This window comes from Dermacentor albipictus, chromosome 10 (genome assembly GCF_038994185.2).
Source record: "Dermacentor albipictus isolate Rhodes 1998 colony chromosome 10, USDA_Dalb.pri_finalv2, whole genome shotgun sequence".
Taxonomy (NCBI): Eukaryota; Metazoa; Arthropoda; class Arachnida; order Ixodida; family Ixodidae; genus Dermacentor; species Dermacentor albipictus.
The window spans coordinates 53,863,066-53,870,744 of record NC_091830.1 but is presented as its reverse complement, the minus strand read 5'-3'; the positions used below and the strand labels follow the sequence as shown (position 1 = coordinate 53,870,744).

General features: G+C 46.9%; 1 long non-coding RNA gene across 1 annotated transcript in view; it reads right to left on the bottom strand.

The window, feature by feature from the left end:
• The window catches only part of LOC139050969 (uncharacterized), a 63,370-nt gene that overhangs the window by 53,780 nt on the left and 1,911 nt on the right, over positions 1-7,679 (bottom strand). The window contains exon 2 of the long non-coding RNA XR_011509168.1: positions 2,655-2,731. This is a non-coding gene — a long non-coding RNA (uncharacterized lncRNA). The remainder of the gene's footprint in view (positions 1-2,654; positions 2,732-7,679) is intronic.

Here is a 7,679-nt window from a genome sequence, read left to right as displayed (position 1 = left end):
TCAAATTTCTAGGTAGAAACGACATAAAAGGAAAACTAACTATGTGCTGTGTACTTGCCTTGATCGAAAGCTGTGCAGTCATGACAGAGCAAGGGGCAGCACTATCGATAGAATCGATAACCAAGATCAAATCAACCTTGCAATACATTAATAAGCACCTCAAATTTCTGTATACCAGACAGCCATTTTCCTTAGGTATTACGCTTCCAACAGAACTTCGTTATTTTGAAACGGGGCTTATCCTGGTTATTTCAAGCGCTTACTTGAATGTCAATGCTTACCTTGAGTTTTGCACATACTTCAATAATTATTAATGCAAGAGTATTATAGAAAACCCCTCTTTTCAGTTACTTTAGCAGTTACGAATTATGAATCGTGTGTTTCATCACGCTGAAGTGCCGTGGCAACGCAAGCATCAAACGAGATAAGCTGGTGATAAGCTCTGCTTGGAACCAGAACAGGCGGCTGCGGTATGACTGCTGTAGCACTACTCCCGTACCACATCACATTGCCTGTGAGGAAATGCTGCGTTGCAACACTATATTGGTAGTCCACACGGTAGCTTGAACGCGCCACACTGAAGCAAGCTTCACTTCGCGTGCGATTGAAATGAAACGTCAGAGCTGTCCAAAGACTCACCGAGCCCGGGACACCGTGCCTCTTGCACTTGCGTGCCATAAACAAAATGTTATAATGTTGCAATTCTGTTTACCATAACTGTATTGGTGGATCCTATTGAATGTATAGCATCCGAAAATATAATATCTGTCGTTTTTTTACGGGAAGTAAACATGAACACTGGCATGCAGACCGAACAATCGAGAAACACTCCGCATGCGCACTGCACGTGCGTTCCCACGGCTACAGCCGCACCGCTAGTTCTAAGCTTCGTGATTGGCAGATCAGCGAAGCAAACATGAATACAGGCGTGCTGCAATTGCATGTCGATGGCCACCAGACAGGCAGCTGTGAAGTGCACATTGATCAACGTTGCACCCCTGCGTTCACTGGAATTTCATGTCAGGCCCCTAACTTTTCTTCTTGAGAGAAAAAGCCGGTATAAAAACACTTGCATGACCTTCAAAGTTAGTCTTAGTAATTTTATTAGCAAGGGCACGCTACCCAAGAAAATGCTTCAAGCGCAAGAGAATCACGCGCTTTGTCAAACGCCATTTTGGCAAACAAGTAGGACAAAAAAATAAATTGAAGTTTGCTAGCTTTTTATCAACTCTATTTTGTTGGATACTTGTTAAGTGTTTGTGTAATGAGACAGTCATCACCGTATGTAGCGCTCAGCATAAATTTGTATTCAGAAGTGGCAATCTCGACACAAAGAAGCACCCTCTTGTGAAACAACTGACTGCCAAAAAAAAAACAGCAAGCCAGTATAGACTTAGCCAGACAAGAGCAGCAGCGCAACAGCCTTTTTGTCTCTGGCAGTGACAAAAAAATTGTACAGCCAGAAGAAGCTTGTCAGACATGTTTATTTCAAATGGCCGTCGCTTTCAATGCGGATACCAGCTGCGAGTTCGCGCTCCTGTCGTTCGTGTCTTCCATTCTCGCCCGTCTTTTCCTCGAGCAATGCAAAGCAGGAAACTGCTATTCAGTCCACCGCTTGGTAACAAGCGAACCCTTCAATTCAGTGTCAGCGCTTGCGAACGACAACTGAATGACAGTAGGCCTCTGGGCCTAACACCGGCCGTGCTGACGATGTGTGCTACCGGGGACGACAGAACAGCAATAGTTGAGTGCTCGTACTGAACAGAATTGCATACCTCTTAACGCCAATTTCCCATGGTCTATTCATCACCGAGCAACAATCAATCTTCTCCGCTACAGTATTGCCTCTCGTGACCTCCAAAAATTAATCACGGACGTCACAGCTGTCAGTCGGAAGAGTGCGACAAAACCTTGCACAAGTTAGAGAGCGTTGTCTTGGCGCTCAGGTTCACGTGTCCCACTCCAAAGTGCATGCTACTACACTGACGTGGTTTAGAATTCCTGTGGTGACGGCAAGCAACGCGTCCGTTTTAGCGCTCGGCAATCCTCCGTGTTTTTTTTTCTCAAAGTACTTATGAAGCGTCGGGTCTATTGGAACAACTCATGTGTTCCGCAACCACCATGAAACGACTGTATATTGTGCAGGCTTATGCTAACAGATTTGCGTACATAAACGAGACCTATTCAGAAACTGTAGTACCAGCGCAAGCACACTGCAACAGCAACCACGGTGCTGCGCGAATAGGAGATGTCGTTGAAAGCCTCAACGATTACGAGCAGTGAGGGTGCAGAGGCTCCATTGGCTGCGGTGGAACCACTAGTGACGCGAATGGCCTAAAAAGAAACCTCGAAGTATTTTTTTCGAAAAAAACATGTTCTTTAGTCGTTCCTTTTTCCGCACCTAATGAATTTCCAATAATCTCAACCTCAAAATTTCTGCGTAAAGTTTAAACAAAATTGTCTGTAGAAAGAGGAACACACAGTTCCCTTTCTGGGAACGAATATGTCTAAGCGAAAGCAGCGCTAGCAATACCGAGCAGTTAGTGAGCTAGGTTTGTCTTTTTACGTGTTTGTGCTTCGAAACGTTCATACTTCATTTGTTGAAAATTTGTGCTTTGAAACACAAATTTAAACACAAGCATAAATGTACACACCATATAGGCTAGCCGATTCGTCCGTCCATCCGTCCGTCCGTCTGTCGGTCGCCTGTACGCCGAAATCTCCTCCGGCGCTACCCCATGCGCATGTACGAAAAAAAAAAGAGAAAAGACATGCGCTAGATTAGCCAATACCATCTAGATAGCACAAGGCGAGTTTACTCCGATCGATGGCGTCACGCTACCTGGCCCGAAAGTTCTGTTGACAAGGCTTTCTTGATGAAAGCGGTGACGTCAAAGTCACTGTTGGTTTCTCAGGAGCATCCCTGTTAGATTCTATGGGAGTCAGGCCCGCTAAAATGACCTCATGAAGCTGAGCGAAAATGCCTTGTACTATCTACGTGGTGTGCATAAGCTGCGCCAGTAGTGACGTTGTTGCTGTCCGTCGGTAGCGGAGCGCGCTCGCGTAGCAGTTTGTTTCCCGCTACGAAATAGTTACGCCATGCGTCATACGTACTCCTGAGGGTCAGGCAACTTTCGACCAGCAACGCCGCGAGCAGAACCGAGAACGAGCTCGTGCTCTCAGAGCCGATGCTGCAGCCCGGGCACAAGAACAGGTTCGTGCAGCCCAGTGCAAGCAGCAACTGCGTACCGAGGATCCGGCAGCTTACCAAGCTGTCGTTTAATGAACCGTCGGCATAAACCCTGTGATAAACGCCGGAGCCGCGCGTTCCAGTTTTACTGGTTAGCCATCGATACGGATTGCTAGGGCCGTGATTTTTCACGTCACGTTCAATGGAGCAGATCCACTAAATTTATTTTTTGTCTCTACTCAAGCGAACAACAGAAACGGACAGTACGTTATTATTTTGTTTTTGTTTTTACCATTACAGCATACAGAATCCGCCTTCTACGAATATTTGCAGGGGACAGCATAAATTATACTTCATTTCTAATTTTTTCTCCAACGACAGAGAAAGGAATAACAGTTTTTTTTTTACCCAGTGCTTTAATTGTTTCCGTAAATTTTTCATCTCTATGGTGGGGTTACATTCTTTCAGCTCTCCGACGGAGCTCATCTTTGAGGCGGCCTTCGGTTCTGCCTATTACGTTAGGGGTGGAGGGTGCTGTTGCTGACGCTTTGAATTACAAAACGCCATCTGAGAACAATGGCGCGTTCTGAGATTCTGAGAAGTGTGTGACCAACGCGTAGGTCGCTGAAGGACGCACCTGTCGAGAGGATGCGGCGATGGCTCGCTGTGCGGCCGATTCTCCAGGGTTACAGGCGGCGCCTGTGGGTACTATTCGCGATGAGTCTTGCGCCCCTATTATTCGAAGCCTAGAGAAAGTTTCGCAATGATACAGCGAAACAAAGACGACGCCCTCTCTGAACGCCCCTACAACGCTCTGCTCGTTCGGAATCCTTCAGAGAGGCGAAGCTTCAATGCGCCATAGAGAAAGAGACGGCCGTGGTGCAAGCCCTGTCAGTGAATGTACAGCGCATTAAATCAAATAGAGCGTATACTTCGCACAACGTATCGCTATGCACCGGGACGGGGCACATGCGGCTTTTGAGCGTGTGTTGCGCTACAATTGGTGACAACACAAAGGGCCCCTCATGATGCCACACACGAATTTTCTTATACGCTGGAAGTTCTAAAGCACGTCTGGGTTGTGTTCTAAGGCAAGAATGTTTCAAAATGGTTCATTGTGATAGCAGATAGGTGGGGAGGAAGAATTTCAATTTAGCCTGCCATGTTTCAAGGCAATGAGCTCCAGTGCCGACAATGACGCCCAACGTTCGGCCTAGACTAGCGCCTGCAACCGTCATCTCTTCCGTGACTTTTCTATACCGATAGCTCATGACCGCTTCACGTTTATGTCGTAAGCCTGGCTTATATTTGCTCTGTCTTATTTATTTTCGTTTCAGAGTTCAACACTTAAGGTACCCTGCCATGCTTAGTACTTCAGGGGACCAATTGCAATGCATGCTCATTGACCTGGACAGGAAAAGCAGAAGGGTGGGTGTAAAAATTAATCTGCAGAAAACTAAAGTAACCTTTAACAGTCTCGGAAGAGAGGAGCAGGTTACGATAGGTAGCGAGGCACTGAAAGTGGTAAGGGAACACATCAAATTAGGGCAGGTATTGACAGCGGATCCGGATCATGGGACTGAAAAAACTAGAAGAATAAGAATGGGCTGGGGTGCGTATGGCAGGCATTCTCAGATCATGAACAGCAGGTTGCCATTATCCCTCAAGTAAAAAGTGTATAATAGCTGTGTCTTACCAGTGCTCACCTACGGGGCAGAAACTTGGAGGCTTACGAAAAGGGTTCTGCTTAAATTGAGGACGACGCAACGAGCTATGGAAATAATGATGGTTGTAAGGTTAAGGGATAAGAAGAGAACAGATTGGGTGAGGAATCAAACGTGAGTTAATGACATCTTAGCTGAAATCAAGAAAATAAATGGGCATGGGCAGGGCATGTAAGGAGGGAAGATAACCGATGGTCATTAAGGGTTACGGAGTGCATTCCAAGAGAAAAAGCGATAGAAAGGCCAAGGAAAGATAGGGAAGGTAACCAGAGATTATCTCTAGTTTGCTACCCCGTACTGGGGGAAGGGCAAGGGGATGCGATAGGTGAGAGAGAGAAAGATAAAAATTAAAATAAATAAAAAAATACCTACACACACATGCATGTACACATGAACGGTTTCTGTGGGCACTATCACGCAGCCCGCAGAGGCGTTCCTAGTGTTACGCAGTGTCACCGTAAAATCCTACACCACACAGTGTACAGTCACAATTAGAAAGTCCCGTAACTTTTAAGTACCGCAGCAGCACCTTCATAGTGCATCACGTTGATGTTCGCGTAGGCCAATTTTCAAGGATCTTGTTTTCTGTCGTTGTGCGCTTGTCCAGTTTCTGTAGGGTGACTGAGAGGACTGCTCTTTTCGGGTTGAAACGAGAGCACTGACAAAGAGGGTGCATGATTGTTTCACTGCACCCGCAGAAGTCACAAAGTGGGCTGTTTGCCATTCCGATTAGGAAAGATTAGGAAAGGAAAGGATTAGGAAAGCATTTCAAAGTGTTACTTCAAGCGATAGACGGACTGGAAGGGTGCAGTCACGTCGTGGAAGCTCGGGGCGTAATACCGAACTGTAAATTAGGGTCCAGGGTATGGAGGCGTGCACTTGTAGAGCAACATCAAAAGCTCCCGATGCAGTTTTCGGTCTGTTGCTGAATACGCGGTACATAAAAGTATTTTTCTGAGCGTGAATGAAGCTCGCGAAGGCATGCAAAGTGCCTCGAGGATCCAGTCCCGCGGCAATATCGCGTGTATTCACGGGCACCTTTCGCACTCGGAAAAACACTTCTATGTAGGACGTATTGAGCAATGGAAAGCTGGATCGGGAGTGTCTCATGTCGCTCTACAATATTCACACTGACACTTTTCATCTAAATATATTATTTGAGAAGTTACTTAAATATTAGGACGAATTATCTGATTAGGTAGAATGAAAAAAGTTACCTTGAGTATCTCCAAGTGACGGCCAACAACATTACCTTGGCTCTGTTCATCTACGTACGTGGCATTCGCATATATTTAAACTCTGGTTGAAGCTGGTAAAGTCGTTTTTGTTTCTCATTTAGGAGGGATCCCGCATTTTCTTTAGTGCTTTTCTTGTCTAAACATCCCCCCCCCCTTACAACAATGCCTCATGGCGAATTTCGGTATGCTGTTATTGTCTTCGCCCACTAAATTTTCTCTTGGCCTGATGCTTTCCTCGCTACAGTGTGATCGTGTCACAATTCCAGAAGCTTGCGCACATAATATTCTGCAGTCTAAAGCCTCATGTCCGACAACTTTGCTTGCTGAAAAGAATGGTAACGCAGGTGACGCAGACTCAACCGGCTTGTGGCATCGTTCTCCCACACGCAGTAGCCATCCTAGCACCTGTCCGTGCGAGGTTTCTCCCACGCACCACTGTGCCCCTCACATCGCGCAACCATGCCCGCCCCGCGTGTTATTAAAGAACACAAGGCCACCATGGAAAACGCTAATCGCAGTGAAACGCGTACGCAAGGCCCGCGTACGAGCCAAGCCCACTCCTGGGTCCAGAGGCAGGAACGACGGTCTTATAGGTGTCCGACGCGTGCTGCAACTGTACGCTGGAGGCATCTACGCGCGTCCCTGCGGCTAAGCGGCAACGTCGGCGAGACTGCATCTTGGAAGCGCGAAGCGTGCACACGTCACGATGCGTGAAGAGGAAGCGATTCGAGAAGGAGAGCCCCATGTAAGGAGGCAACACCAACGAGGCCTTGCAATTCTAACCGATGCTGAGCGTGGGCATCGAGTTCTCCTTGGTCATCGAGTTCTGCTTGGCCATCGTGTTCTCATTGCTTATGGGTGTATCCTCACATCAGACCATGCGCGCTTACTTAGCTTAAGTTTGCTTCAATTCACGCTGCTAGTAAAGCTGCTAGCCTTACTTCGTGTAAGGTTATTTGCGATAGGAATTACATGAACGCTCCAGGCGCATTTCTGCCGTCGCCGTGAGATTACACATAAAGTGAAAGTGCGATAAAACCGTATGCCGCGTGCCCTATTCTGTATGGGCGAGTGTAAGCGAGAGAGGGTGAGCCGGCACTCGCCGCTCAATCTCGCCCGCGTGAAAGGGAGTGCGCGTGCCATTTTCCTCAACGCGCAACTGTCCGGGGGGATGGGAAATTGCGGCGGGGTGGGGCGTAAAATGTAAGCTCACGGTAAAAATGTGCTGTTGTTCCATTACTTTTTTAAGAAAACGCGCTTTCGCGCAAATGAAACACAAAAGTTACTTGAACGCACATGCATTTCGTCCTACACATAGTAAAATTATATCTCGTAACTGATGTCATCGTGCATATTCATTTCGAGATTATACGTCTTGCAAACTCACCGGCAAGAATTCCTAAATTGCAATATCTGCCGTAATAAAATAATTAGGAAGGTACCTAGCAACGTTTGTTAACTAGTTGACCACGTGTTTCGACTGCTCGTCCTAGGGATGTCTGCCTCTCCCAATAATTGAGACCACGG